Consider the following 15,862-nt stretch of genomic DNA (forward strand, 5'->3'; position numbering starts at 1 on the left):
TGCTGACGTTTATTTGGGCTTTTGGCTTAAGCCCACGTTCAACGTTCACTTTTTTTAAATTTATTAATGGTGTGTTTGTTTAGTGGCAAATCTCTAGCGGAAAGTTTGTTTGCAAAAAATTTGGTCAACATTTGCTAGTTTTGCGATTGTTTGTTTACACGACAAATAATATTCCAACTTTTTGGATTTGTTTTTTTCAAACTCAATAAAATATTAAAATAAAAAATAAAACCAAAAAAAAAAAAAAAATACAAAATAAATAAAAGTAGAGACAACTCCACGTTAATACTACCCATACTATGTATTAACAAACAACCCTAAAATAAAATTAAAGTGCAGTAGACCACAACAACCATTGTTACCAACATAACACATATAATATCACATTGATCATATAATATAACATAACGAGTGGATAAGTGGAATGGTCAATGGATATTCTCATGATCTTGCTCACACAAAGTTAAAGGAGTTAGATATAGATAGTCTCCTAGAGATTTTGGCCAAGTGCCTATTTCAATTAAAGTAAAAGATGTGATATATCGAAAAAATAAATAATAAACATATTAGAAAATATCACATTAATAGAAAAGATTATCCAATTAATAAAAATAAATATAGATTGTATGTAATTAATCTACCTAGGGGGGGCTCATTATTAACTTCTATTTGTTTTTCCTCACAAAGTATGGTTTGTGGGCCTAAAACAACATTTACATTACTACTATTTCATGTACATGGCTCCACCACTGCTCGCCGGTAGTTATGATCCTATGTTCTTTAGAACCCCATTCAAACCCCTACCTCGTAGTTACTTCATACATAGTGCGTGATATCACTCGTAAAATCTTCATTTGCTGAGTTACATTAGCAATAGTTAAGTTGAGATCAAATGTGTTTTGGGGTGTTTCCTTTGCACGCTCTTTTGATATTTGAAGAAATCATTTCTCATTCATATGACTTAGAAGTGCTTCACTATGTGTAGTAGCCATATGTATGACTAGTGACATCACATATATAAGAGCCCCAAAGCATAACACTTGCATGAGATAGAAGCATAAGAGCTTAACTCAAAAGGGGTAGAGAGAGACAAGTGGGTAATTTTGGACCATGAGATGGGAAAGAAAGATCAAGGACTAAGAGAAGACTTAAAGAAAAGTATAAAACCTATAAGAAATAGGGTTTTAGTGAGAAAAAATGAGGTTTCTCTAGAAAGAGGCAGCTCATAAGAGAGCGAGGAAAAGGGAGAGGGGTGAGGAGAAAATAGTGAACTACGGCGGCTTGATCCCGAAATGGGTACGCAGGCAACCTAAAATATTAGTACAACCGATAAAAAAAATAGCTCTAATGTAGATTAGGTTGTTTGATGGATAAAATATGAGAGGGGCAAACTTGTACATCTCTACACATATATAAGTATAGAGATGCCCACGAAATAAGGGGTATAGTTAATTAATAGCTAGACTCTAGTAGGAGTAGGAGATCATAATTAGTTAATTGTTTTCATTTAGTTTTATTATTATTGTTTTCCATTTTCATTGTTTTAAAGCTTCAAACTTTATTAAATCAAGTTAGTTTTCTTATATTCAAAGTGTTTAATCTTGTTTTTCATCAAAATAATTCTTCAAAACATCTTCTTATTCATTCATTCAACACACCAGAGTTAGTTATACTTATTTTAATCAATCAAATAAGTATAACTTAGATTCAAATAAATATAACTTACTAGCCAAGCTATCTTACATATCAAGATCTACATGTTTTGCTCTTAACCAAACAAAGTCTTCATGTTTTAATCCTCAAAACCCTTAATAGGTAGTTGTTGTCTACATCTTCATACACCAAAAGTTCACTAAGAACAAATGAAAAGTTAAGAAAATGTGAAGTTTTTTTCCATCATACTTCATCTCTTCAAAGATCTAAGATGAAAAACTTCAAAACCCAATACACAACCACTATAAACACTTCAAATGGCGCCGCCGTCATGGATCTGATGATATGAGAAGAAAGGTGAATCAAAAGGGTAGTACCTTCCTCTTTTCTTAATACTTTTCAACTTGTTTTTCTTATTTTCAAGTTTATTTCTATTTGAATCTTACTGATCCAGTTTCGTGATGATTTTAGGTATCACTCTGGGTTAAAGACAACTTCGTGAAACCACATAAGGAAGCTGGTCAAAAGCTGCTGGAACCAGGAGGGCGATCGCCCCTTGCTCGACCCGCTCGAGTTGCGCCACCTGGAAAACCCTTGGCTCAGATTGAAGCTCTTGTTCAATAGATCACTTTCTTTAGCCCCTTTTTATTAAATTGTTAGTGTTTTGAAACTAGTTAGCTTTTCAATTTTTAGTGTTCTTCAAAATTTTGAAAAAAGATATATATATATATATATATATATATATATCAGTTTGTCTAGGGTGCCACTCTTATAGTGACACCCTTATCTCACTCTTCTCTAGAGCCGTCAGATCCGCCCTCAAGATCTAAAGATCTCAATGAGGGTAAAAGTGTATTTTCCTCATCATCTTCTCAAAAAAAGAAAAAAAAAAAACCGATCTAACAAAAAAAAAAAAACCGAAATTGGGTTCTCTCTCTCTACGGCTCTCTCGGCTTCTTCTTCTCATCATTTGGCAATTCGGTTTCTTCATTTGGTTTCTTCTTCTCTGACAGGTATCATTTGGCACTTCAACTATAGTGCACTTTTGGTTATGGTGCTTGCCTATTGGAACGTTTTAATTGACACTTGGATTGTCATTATACCATAAAAACTTGAATTTTGATTTAATTTAGGTTGTTATGATTATAGTTATGATTAATACCCTCGTTTAAAGACGGCGACAATTTCGGTGAACTCTGTCGTATTCTTCATGCCGTATTCTGTCAGAGTTTTGAACTCTGTCAGAGTTCGGTGAACTAGCATATTCGGTGAACTCTGTCGTATTCTTCATGCCGTATTCTGTCAGAGTTCGGTGAACTCTGTCGTATATTGTACAAACAAATGACAAAATTACTGAGATATGCAATGTACTTTTCCACATCTAAACTTTAGTACATTGTACTTTTTTAGTGACAAGAACATGCAACTTACTTTTACAAATTGTATAATGACTACAACAAGTACTATTCCATCCAAAATTTTTCACCGGATTCAGGCGAAGTGTGACATGGCATACGATGTGGACTGCAACTAATTGCAACGTGTGAAATAATAACTAATTAAAACAAAAACTCGTACACATCAGCTAATTAAAAACACGCAACTCTCTTTCCCTCTCTTTTTTCCTCACGTGACCTATTTTCCCTCCCCCCAAATTGTTTATCAAATTGTTTATCTCCAATTAGTTTACCCTAGTTTTTTTTCCCGCTAACCTATCAAAAATTTGAAAATTGAAGTGGAATTTAGTGTTAATTTGAAGATCTAACTGGAATTTGGTGTTTGCTTCGTGACTCAAGTATGTTTACAATTAAAATATCATTTTGTTTTTCTTGTCTTCTTTCAAAATTTAAAGTTGTTTATTGACATGTCTTGTTTAATTATTAACAATGGTAGATGAAAACATTTCTTTTGAGGTGCATCATGGGGAGAGTTTAAGAATACGCCTTTATTACATTACAATGGGAAGTTTGATTATGTTTATGATGTGGATCGTGACAAAATATCTTACTTTGAAATAGTTGGTATTGTTAAGTCATTTGGATATGAGAGTTTCAATAAATTGTATTACTGCTACCCTTGGAAGTCATTAAACTCGGGGCTTACATTACTTTCAAATGATGAAGCAAGACACTAATAAAACGGTGACTGAACTGGAAAGATTGAGAAGAGGTTATACACAAATAGCAATTTATGTTGATTGGTGTGTTGAGGAAAATGCAGTTGACAGTGGTCATGATAGTAGAGAAGGTAGATAAGGTGGTGATGATTCTTCTAGTGAATTGTCTGAGTCTGAAGATGATGATGTGTCTGAATGTGCTAGCTTGGACCATGTTACTGATGAGGATGAAGAGTTGATTGAAGCTAAGACCCAAACACATAGGCATGATTCACGAGTTGATGATTTTATAGTAATAAATGATCCTAGGGTTGTAGAAGAAAGGATCCCAGTACCAAAGGGTCCTCCACTCAATCCTTTAAATATGTTTGTGGAAGTAGAGGGGGATAATAGTGATAATGAGAGTGAAATGCCCCGTCTGATGGGTATGACAGTCCTGAGGAGAGTAGTCAGGAAGAGGAAGAGGATTTTGTGGTTAGAAAGCCTAAGTTTCCCTTTTAACCCTAACACTGATACTTCTAAGGTTCAACCTATCCTTGGCATGAGGTTTGCAGATTGTCATCAGCTCAAGGATTTTCTGGTAGATTATGTTGTTGCTGGTGGATTCAATCTAAAATTTGAAAGGAATGCAAGTACCTATTTAGAAGCTATATGTGTGGAAGGATGCGAATGGATGTTATGGGCCACTTATATGCAAAATGAGAGAAGCTTCCAAATCAAGACTTAAAGGGCTGAGCGCCAATGTAATAGATCTTATGTGATTAAACTTGCAAATTCTAAATAGTTATGTAGGAAGTATATGAACAGGATATGATACTAGGAAATCCTTGTTGGAAAAACATTGACTTTAAAGAAGAGGTGATGAATACTTTCAAATTTTATGTTACTGAAGAGCAATGTAGAAGGACAAAATAGAGAGCATTTAATCAGGTTGAAAATTCTTTGGTTGCACACTATAATAAATTGAAGGATTATGCACACTTCTTAACAAGAGTCCTTGAAGCACAGTGGTAATTGACACAGAAAGGCTAGGAGGTAGCAATGACCCAACACAACCATTATTTTTTAAAAGAATGTATGTGTGCTTGGATGCTTTGAAAAAGGGTTGGAAAGAATCATGCAGGCCTGTCATTGGGTTAGATGGGGCTTTCTTGAAAGGTTTTTGCAAGGGTCAGTTGTTATCTACAATTGGGAGAGATGCAAACAACCATATGTACCCAATAGCCTGGGCTGTTATTACAGTGGAAGACACAAAGAATTGGGTGTGGTTCTTAGAGTTTTTAGTAAAAGACATTGGGATGAATAACACCACTGTCTTCACTATGATATCTGATATGCAAAAGGGATTGTTGGCAACAGTTTGTGATTTGTTTCCTAATTATGAGAAAAGGTATTGTGCTAGGCATATATATATGCAAACTTTAGGAAGAAGTTTACTGGTACACAGCTGAAGAATCTGTTTTGGGAAGCTAGTAGAAGTTCTACTCTAGCTAGCACAGTTTGAAGAGGTGATGAATCAAGTTAAAGTTGTGTGTTCTGAAGCTGCTGAGGAAATGAATAGGCATCATCCAAGCTTATGGTGTAAGGCTTTCTTCTCTTTGGAAACCTGTTGTGATAATGTGGAGAATAATATGTCTGAGGGCATCAATAGGACAATCAGATCAGCTAGAGCAAAGCCAATTTTTTTTTTTTTTTTTTTTTTGACTGGGAAAAAAAAATAAAAACAATTATTTACATGTTATAGGAAATAAATAAGAAAGAAGTGCATTAAAAGAAACAACAAGAAAGTATATGAAATGAAGAAATGGAATGACATGATTTGTCCTATAGTTAGACAGAAGCTAGAAAAGAATAGAGAATCACACAGATACTGGGAAGCAGAATACTGTGGTCAAGACAAGTATGAAGTCTCACATGGGAAATAACAATATGCAGTTTATTTGAAAGATGGTTTTTGTGCATGTAGGTAGTGGTCTTTAAGTGGGATACCATGTTGTCATGCAATTGCTGTAATGTTCTATGCCAAAGTGAACCCTGATGATTATGTTACACATTGGTTGAAGAAAGATATGAACATGAAAGCTTACTCATATTTCCTACAACCAATTAATGGAGATAAGGAGTGGCCTAAGACAAAGAATGAAAAGTTTTTAGTTCCCCCTAATAGAAGAATGCCTGGGAAGCCAAAGAAGAACTGAATACAAGAGGTGAATGAGGAACCAAAGACAAGTACAACTGAAATTAGAAAGAGAGGAAGGGTGATGACATGTTTAATATGCAAGCAACTGAACTCTAAAGTAACTGAACTTGCTCCAGTCTCTCAAGTTGAACTTACTGAAGTCTCTCGCCTTAAACCTGGTGATCCAGCTAAAATACATGAGCCAGAAAGGAAGGCCTGGCATTAGTCAGTCACACTGGAACCGATTTTGGTCTTATTTTGTGGTACATTGTTCATTTTTGGCTTTATGTTGTGTGGTCAGACACATTGTGCATTGTTCATTTTTGGGGTATAGTGTGTCAGTTTGTGGCCACTTACATTGTTCATTTTTTGGTGTCTTCTGGTATGTAATCTTTAGGTCAGACATTGTAATCTTTACTTCATGATTAGACAATGGTTTAATGTATTGGTGGGAATGGTTCAATGTACTGGAATGAATTATGTTTGTCTTATATGAATTTATCTATGAATTATGAATGTATTAGAACAAGACAATTCAATGAATTTGAATGAATGTAGTGGTGGGAATGGTTGCTCACATTGTAAATTGGTGTAAACCGGTTCCAAAACATATTACAGATTCCAACAATTAACCACTAACCCAGTCTAACCCCAAGCAGCTATATAAACACCCAAGATGTAGCTTATTTCTTCATACTTCAACAATTATCTTCTTCCATTACAATCCTCATTGATCACCATGTCCTCAATCTTCAACAATACCGATGTCAAGGCCTTACTAAGGCATGGGAATAGCAATTTCAACAACTATGAGAAGCATATCCTCAAGCAGTATTTGGACAACAAGGATGGAGAACATGTGATAATTGGAATGGCATTACACCATCTCAAGGAAACAAAAAAAGCATATAATAGCAAGGAAAATGCAGATAATAACAAAAGGGGAGGTTCTAAGACTAAAGAGTAGTAACACTATCTTGTTTAGGACTATGTTCTTGTCTTCTGTTTATTTTCTGCAAGCTGTGCTCTATGTTTTTTCTTCTTTTCTGCAAGTTGTGTCCTCTTGTGTTTTGTGTCAGTGTTTAATATAATATATAATCAATTAGACATTATCTAAAAAATGCATCAATCAAAACAACTTCATTCATTCAGACAAACAACTTCATTCATTCATGAAGGACAATATCCAACTTCTACATAACTACATAGAAACGTAACCAAGTCGATACATCAAGTAACAAAAAATAAAAAACAAAAGCCATTTCTTTTGCTTTAGAACACTGTCTAACTTCATCTTCATAACTAACACCTTCTCTTCTTCTATTTTAAGCTTATTCTACAACTTATCGTTGTCTTTAATAGCTTTTCAACCATTTGCACGAGTTGGGTGTTCTCCTCAACCAACTCATTTGAAGGTGGATCGATCCAACGGAAAAAATGACAATAACAACTATTTCTATAATTAACACACCCAAAAAACCTTCTACCTTGATTTTTTTATGTTCCAGACACTACGATAGGTGTTAGAACACGACAACCACCCAAAGGTTTCGCATTGATAGACAAAAGTTGTGAATTGTTTGAGTTTCGTGACATATTGACCGAGTTTGATGACATATTTCTTTGGGGGTCGTTGTTTCACTCAAAAACGCTAACCCATAGGCGAGTTATCACGTGAGGAAAAAAGAGGGGGAAAATAGGTCACGTGAGGAAAAAAAGAGAGGGAAAAAAAGTTGCATGCTTTTAATTAGCTGATGTGTATGAGTTTTTTGTTTTAATTGGTTATTATTTCACACGTTGCAATTAGTTGCAATCCACATCGTATGCCATGTCACCCTTCGCCTAAATCCGGTGAAAAACATTGGACATAATAGTACTCAGTGTACAAATTGTAAAAGTATGTTGCATGTTATTGTCACTAAAAAGGTACAATGTACTCAAGTTTAGATGTAGAAAAGTACATTGCATAATCCCGATAATTTTACAAAAAAAACAAAATAAAAAGAAAAACAACTTAGTTTATTATCATTATTAAATAAATGTTAGTTTTTTTTTATATATAATATCATATTTTGCTTTTATCATTATTAATTATGGTTAATTCGAAAAGTTAGGATAATAGGCCAACTTGCTTAAAGATAAGGTTTAGGATAATATCAAGCTTATGCTTAAAATATGAAACAATTGTCTTTTGGTTAAAGTTTGACAAACTTACCAAGTGTTGCATATTTGATCACCTTGGGACATTTGAATGCGCGAGGTGAGTAGTATAACAAAATGCTCGCGCATTACAAATCAACTTGAGGATTAAAGATTCAATCTTTGACAATTCTTGTTATCCTTTCATAATCACATAGTTAATAGTTTCATCATCATTAGTTAAGAAGTTTAACTTAGTTACTTTTTACTTTACATTTTTGTTAATTGAGCTCTCGAAGACAAATTTATAAACCTATTGGTTTTGCCACCATTCCAACCCAAAATGTGGGTTTAGTTTAGAAATTTTGTAACCGAAAAAACGTAAAACTCGAATGGTGGGTTTGATGTATGAAGACACCAATAAACACTTGGTCAAACCCCACCACGCCATCTCCATCCCCATGTACGCACACTTGGGAGGTAAGCTTTTAACCTCCTCGCAATTCCCATTCAGAGGATACTTGGTTGTTTACAAACGCATGCTTGCGTGACTCCGTGTTAAACTTTCATATTATATTTACTTTATGCGCTTATAAGGCTAAACCCGAGCCATAACAAAACAACAAGTGGGATTAAACCCCACTTTAGTTAACGGACGTTGCGTGATTCAAATGCTATATTGACTAAACAAAAAACTATAAATCAACTAAGCAGAGCTAATCTAGTCACGTCCACATGACAAACACTTAGCACGAAGATTGAGAGTGGAAAACTACCAAATTCCAGTGGACCAACTACCTTCCTTACTCTCCTTCCTCATTTTATTGCAAGTGAGATTCTTGGTAGCACCCCACGCGGTGAAGTAGTGATCTTCCCTTTTGAAGCGTGTAGAGCCCCAAAACCTAGTTTTCCAAAATTCCAAAGCGCACGAACGTATTTTGATTGATTGAATATCCAACTCATTGATTGCGCATATAGTTAGATTTTACTAGTCTTGCAAACGTGCATGAGACTACGCTTAGGCAATCAAAAACTTAGCGCAACTAAAACAAATTCACGTAGGAGAGCACGTCGGTCTCGACAAACTCCTATCTCTCGTCCCCCACTTTCTAAGATGGCGAACGAAGTTGAAGAGCCTCTCTCTAACTTCTACACACTGTTACAAGATGGTCCTCCATCTTGTATATGACTCACACTGCTCACAAGCGATTTCCGTATCCCACCAAACGTGTTCAATCTCTTACCCGTCTTCCACAGTTTTGAACACGAGTTACCATACGAACACCTACGTCAGATATATGAGGTATGCAATACTTTCAATCATCCGGGCGTTTCTAATGATCAAGTTAAACTATGAGTGTTTCCTTTCACTCTAGCTGGCAAGAGCCACGCATGACTTCTGACTCAGAAGCCCGATTCTTTCGATATACATGGGAAAATGTAGTGTTTTCCTTCATGGTGAAGAAGTACTTTCCACTAAAGAAAACATAAGAGATAGTAAGCAAGATACAATTCTTCAGATATAGTCCGAGTGAGACATTCCACGAAGCATGGGATAGATTCTCTGACCTGCTCCATTCATGTCCTCAGCATAAACTATAAAAATCCACTATCGTCCAATGTTTTTTCAAAGGTCTTATCCAAGAACATAAGATAACACTCAATATTATGAGTAATGACAATTTTTTGGATAGAGGTGCAACTGAAGCTTTAACATTTCTTGAAAACCAAGCATAAAAGAGTACTCATTGGGTGACAATAACAACTCTAGAACATCCTAGCCCAGTACATCTAAAGTCAATAGTATTTTTGAAGTAAAATCCAATTCGGAGATCAAGACATTAATTGAATCCCTCACAAGAAAGAAAGATGTCCTCAAAACCAAACATAATAACAATTCTCCTAATCCGATCATGAACGTAAATACCTCACCATGCAATTTTTGTCTCAACTTAAATCTACATAGATACCAATTGTCCCTTGCTCAACAACATCTCATCACTTCAACCAGAAGAAGTCTGTGCTTTCAATGTACCAAATGCACCATGGAGGCAACACCCAAATTATACATGGAGTACTAATCCACAAACCCAACCACCTCCAGGGTTCACTGATCATGTCAAACCACCAAATACATTCAATCAGTTCAGACAAGGATAAGGTACCTACAACAATCAGAACAGAGCAATGGTTCCATCCCATTTTAATCAGAACTACCAAAATCTACCAATCAACAACCAAATAGACCTAGTTCCAGTTACACTACTTACTAGTCACCTAAAGGAATAGGGAAAATCTATAAATGTAAAAGTAGGGGTATATAAACAAAAAATGTAGAGAGAAATCATTATACAGTGCTTGGCTTGACAAACTAAGGATTGAGATCATTTACTCATGCTTTTTTAGATAGATTTATTTTATTTCAAGTATTTTTATTTCTTGTTTTGTTATTTTTCATTGTTCAAACTCATTGATTTCTTTACTTTAAAGTCTTTCCTTGCATTTAAATACTTGTCTTTCAATTTTGTTATCAATCAACTTGTTTTCTACATTTTCATCTTGTCATTTCAATCAATAGAAGCAAGTTACACACATTTGAATCAATCAAATGTGTGTGGCTTGTTAACCAATTTTCTTCTATTTTCATTTCAAGTTTTTTAATCCAAAACAACAAACTTTCAATGTTTTCATCTACCTAGCATTTTAGACAACTTGTTTTCAACCATTTTAGAATAATAAACATGAATAGGAAAAGTTAGAGAAGTTCTTGTTTGTAGCCATCAAACCATCCATTCCAACATAAGATTTAGAACGAACTTCAACCCACTATTTATTCAAACCACAAACTATCAAACTTCAGCCATTAATTGACTTTGACAAACCAAAAACACCACCAAGTTTGAGTCACACATTTGGACCTGAGGCACATGAGTACATGGTCAACTTGCGTGACCAAATTGCAAAACAATTGTGTGGAGTGGAAACATTTGATCAGGTTTAAAATAATTGCATTTTGAAGTTATTTGTAATGTAATTTAAATTGGAATTGAAATGGGATATGGATATGATGAACTTTTGGTTGTAAAACTATTTATGTTTGTCAGTACCCTCCACTCTCAACCACTCGTGGCAGACCACGTGTCCAGACTACGAATAAGTCGTGCATACGACCTAAGGTCAAGTCGTCCAAATGACCTAGGAAACGTAACCACTGCAAGTTGGTTAACAACATTATTAATGACAGATCATTACTTCGTAACGGAAGGAGTAAAACCAATCATCAAGACAGCACAAAAGGGGGATATACGCCTATAAAAGGAAGCGTCTTCTCCATTCTCAGAGGGAGGCTGACATTGTCTCCATCTCCCACTCAATTACTCAACATGAACTACGTCTGACTTGATTCCAGTTCATCAAAGAACTGGATACGTAGGCAACTCAGAGCACCGACCTGAGTTCAGTCAAACATCTTATACAAACCCTATTCTCCGAGATTGTAAGGTCATGCCTAAACTGTACCTCCACAATGTTTGTCATTTTAGTCATCTTTTTATCCTATATTATTATATGCAATGTTTGAGGTGTCATACAAATGCCTCAAAATGTTGATCAATAAACAAATGAAATATGTCAAAATTTTCAAGAGATCCTTCGTTTTAATAAACAATCAACTACTATTTATATATTTTTTATTGAGTAAAGCTAGTGTGCGTAGGAGAGAGAGTGATGTATTGAATCTAAGCCACTCATCAGGCAGGAGTGAGGGTGTATTGCACCAACAAGTATTGTAATCCATGTCTCTCATGCCTGCGTACAAGTGCACCCTGCGCATACTAGACGTCTGCTTTTTTATTATGTTGTAATGTGATATTGAATTAGTTTATGCAATGCATTATGAAATGTATGCAATGATTATGAATGTTTTTGTTATATCACTACAAGAAAATGGACTTTTTCCCACAGTTACCCGGTATTTTTTCCCACGGCCATAAACCTTTGCATATTCTCCCACAAATTTTGACCATAGCATACTTTTACCCACGGTTTAAATGTTTACTAGGACCGTGGTGCAGCCACGAAGAGAAACCGTTGGTACCCTTTTTAAGATCATGGATGGACGTTCGATGCATTTTGACCGTAGGGATAGGGGCTACAAAATAATTCCAGTAGTACACAGAAATTAAGTTCCCCCACTTAGCTTCTCCCCACCACCACTTACCTTTTCGCCTTACTTTGATGGCTTTCTTTTCTTCTTTGTTCTTTTTCTCTAATTGTGTTGTTGACGTGCAGATTTGAAAAGGATATTTGGGCTGATTTGAAATTCGTTTTGCAAGCCTTAACAGGTAACTGTATACCTATTAAACTAATCCACTTGCACTTTTTTTTTTCTTCTCTTTCTCCTTTTCTCATCTCAATAGATTTTACATGAATCTTATGAACTTAAAATGGTTTTCAGAAATTTGTGAAGGCATATATTTCAAATGGTGTTCAGAACATCAAATTTTTATTTCAAGCACCGATTTTTATTTATATATTTTTTCTATGGGTTTATTTTAAAATTTGTAGAACTAATTTTAATCTAACATTTGATGTTGTCCTCATGGGTAGTCATCAAAACCTAATTTCTCTCTCGACTTAGTGTAAAAGAAATGGTGGGTTTTCATGTTATTGTTTTTTTTTTAGGAAGACAACAAAATATTATCACGGAAATTTTCTTTCGCTTAAACTTAGTTTGAGAACGAACAAAAGAGATGCGCTGCAGAACCAACTAAAATTAGGCAGTGACCGCCCCAAGTCTACGACAACATCCATCAAAATCTAACGACAAACTAAAAATTCAGTGCTCACGTCAAGCCACCTGAAGAGGACACGTCTCAATTGGAAACCATATACAAACAACTTTTTCCAAAAGATTTGCAGATCCCCAAACAAAAAACACAGACAACATTTACACCAATCCCCAACAACATTGAACTGCTAACGTTCTCATGAAGTTTGGGGAGTTCAAACACAAGAATAGTCCCCGCAGATGTCAAGCCACCACGACCTGAAGATGTTTCAGACATCTCATCAAACTTCATAAACTGTGAAACCTGAGCAGCAGCCAGATGAGCGTAGCAAACTGGGGCAACAATTGAAATAGCAGTAGTGCTCCGTTGGTAAACATAGGGCAGAGAATGCACAAGTTCCTGAAGATCATCAGGTGAAAAGCCAATTTCATCATACAAGACATGATAGTGTGTGGGTCTAGTTGTCCCAATCATCCCAGCGTGCGAGCACATATAGAAATCATTATTTCGAGGATGATAGATTTTGTTATCTATAACAGTTCCAGGTGGAACATTATCCGGCAATCCTGTCTAATTTTTTTTTTATGATGATTTTTTTGGGCAACAATCAACGTGAACTTGGGACACCACTTCTCATCAAGGAACTTACAGGCCTCATTGATTCATGTTATTGTGGTTTTTTGTAGAACTTTATAAAAATGGGGTGTTTTGTTTTTCTATTATATACATGGGTTTCTAATGTTGTTATGTATGATTGTTTGATAGGTGTGCATGTTTGTGGAAGAAGAAGAACTATTTGATTCTGGTGTGAAAACTCAAATTATTCAGCTGTTCTAAAAGTGCAACCTTTATTCAAGGTAAAAAATTGTTAACACTGTTCATTGTTCTCTATTCCAAGCTGTTATAAATTATTCTTTGTGCTTTATTGTTGACCATAGGGAAACACTAATTTAGAAGACTCACAATGATTTACAATGGGAAACTCTTACTAGGGTACTGAACTAGTGATGCACTACATCTTAAGGGTTGTGCATATTTCTCATTGTAATCGAAAAATGTTGCTTTAGTAAATAAGTTCTCACTTGGATAAATGCGCCAATGTACAAATTTGTGTATTTGTCTTCCTTATAAATTGGTTTGCAAATTTGCATATTAATGTTGTGTAAAGACTCAAATTCGTGTTAAGGGTATTTTCATAAATTTCATATTTAACCTAGGGACATTTAGGTAATTAGTCAGTCGGTTTTACATTTCAAACTTACGTAACTTAATGAAACTTAACTCAAACTCATAAGCCACGTTAGGTAAGCAACTCATATGCGAAAATTAGACAAAATGTCGGTTAATGACTTTTCTGCGTTAGATGCTGGCACGAGTTAACAGCTTACATGCATGAGTGGGTTATCGTTATAGCCTGCGGTGGGATAGAATGTAAGAGATTAAATTAAGCTAGATGGACCAAAAAATAATTTTGACGCTAAGTCAAATTAGTTAGTGGTTAGGAGTGAATTATGCTTTAGGCCTAATTTAGACAATTGGGCTTGGGCCTTAATAACTAAAACATGTGAAGACAAAAAACAAAACAAAATCGCACCAATTTCTCCTTCTCCATTTCGCAACTACTGAAAACCTAGGAGAGAGAAAACTCCATTCGTCCATTTTCATCGATTCAATCCAAATATTTTCGCAACCCATCTCTTGTAAACACTAAAGTCAAGTATGGAGTTTAGAAATTGTGAACGTGCTGGAGTGGCTATCGGGTTTTCTTCTCGCGACAACGCGAGATTCGAATTTCCTCGAATTCCGTCGTACCAAAGTGAAAGGTGAGTTAGTTTTATTCTCAATTAGATAGTTTAAACCCAATTTCGATGGAATTGGATATATTGATGAAAATAATTGATTGGGGGTTTTAAATTTCGGCAGTAGCAGTTTGGAGACGCTAGAGTGGAGCGATATTGGTGGAGCAGAAAGCTAAGGAGCTATTCTTACTGACTTGGTAAGGATTTTGATATATTTAATCTATTTAGAGAAGTTATGTTAGTTATATACTTGTTTAGGATTAGGTCGATTAATGAATGATTAGGAAAGAGCACAACCGTAATTGTTGCTAGATTTAATAGGGATCGAAGGGTGTGGAATTTGTTATAGTTGAGAATTTGGAATGGATATGATTGGTGTTGGCATAAGGTCCTACAGTGGCTGTAAATGGACTACCGAGCCCTGTCAGAGTAGCAGTGCTAGAAATGGCCTGTAGCGCTATTGACATTAGTTATAGAGGAAAGTTACTAGAAACTAAATTCATAGCGTCGAGATTTCTTCTCGGCTTGCGTTAGATAAAAATTTCTCGTTAGTTATAAATTCTAATAACCTACGTGTATATGCTGTTATAGGAGTTAAATAAGAGTGGATTCGGTTAAGCGGGCTTGATTCGGTTAAGTGGGCTTGAGGGGAACGGAGCTTGCTAAGGTAGGAATCTACATACCAATATATAGTCCGTTTATTTTCATGCATGATTTGAGTTGTTTAAAATGATAAGAGATAGTTTGCATATCAACCATGCATGTATATGTGATATTCATGTTTTACATTGTATTTCCTCGATATAAACTAAATATATGAATAGCTTTCGTGTGAAATGGTTTTGCAAAATCTGGGTAGCGGGGATTTATTTTCTTTGTTAAAAGAGCAAAACTGGTTTTGGGAAGGGTTCTCATCTCTTGTTTCAGTAAGGAGACAGAGAGATGGATTTTGTAATGTGGGTAAGGATTACCCGGTTGTTTGTAACTATGTGTGAGGTTCTAGATTGTTCCACCGATGGTTCGTTGTTATTTACGATGATTCGCCGTTTGGGAATCATTGGTTGTCATTTACTATGACTTGCCCGTTTGGGAGTCATAGGCTGCATTACTCGATTGTTGGAAATCCAGGAACTCACTCATACAAAACCAACATTTTTAAAAGAAAAACTAAATATGTATCTATAGT

The 15,862-nt window shown here is 35.3% G+C and overlaps 1 long non-coding RNA gene across 2 annotated transcripts; it reads left to right on the forward strand.

Moving 5' to 3' along the window:
- The first annotated feature begins 12,249 nt into the window (after window positions 1-12,249).
- Window positions 12,250-15,344, forward strand: LOC147504024 (uncharacterized). Of its 2 annotated transcripts, none has more exons than XR_015220329.1 (4): window positions 12,250-12,430; window positions 13,643-13,734; window positions 14,801-14,873; window positions 15,268-15,344. It is a non-coding gene; the product is annotated as an uncharacterized LOC147504024 (long non-coding RNA). The 2 variants fall into 2 exon arrangements; XR_015220330.1 differs by having other exon boundaries at window positions 14,807-14,873.
- Window positions 15,345-15,862: the final 518 nt, after the last annotated feature.

Source organism: Coptis chinensis, chromosome 4, assembly GCF_015680905.1.
Source record: "Coptis chinensis isolate HL-2020 chromosome 4, ASM1568090v1, whole genome shotgun sequence".
Classification (NCBI taxonomy): domain Eukaryota; kingdom Viridiplantae; phylum Streptophyta; class Magnoliopsida; order Ranunculales; family Ranunculaceae; genus Coptis; species Coptis chinensis.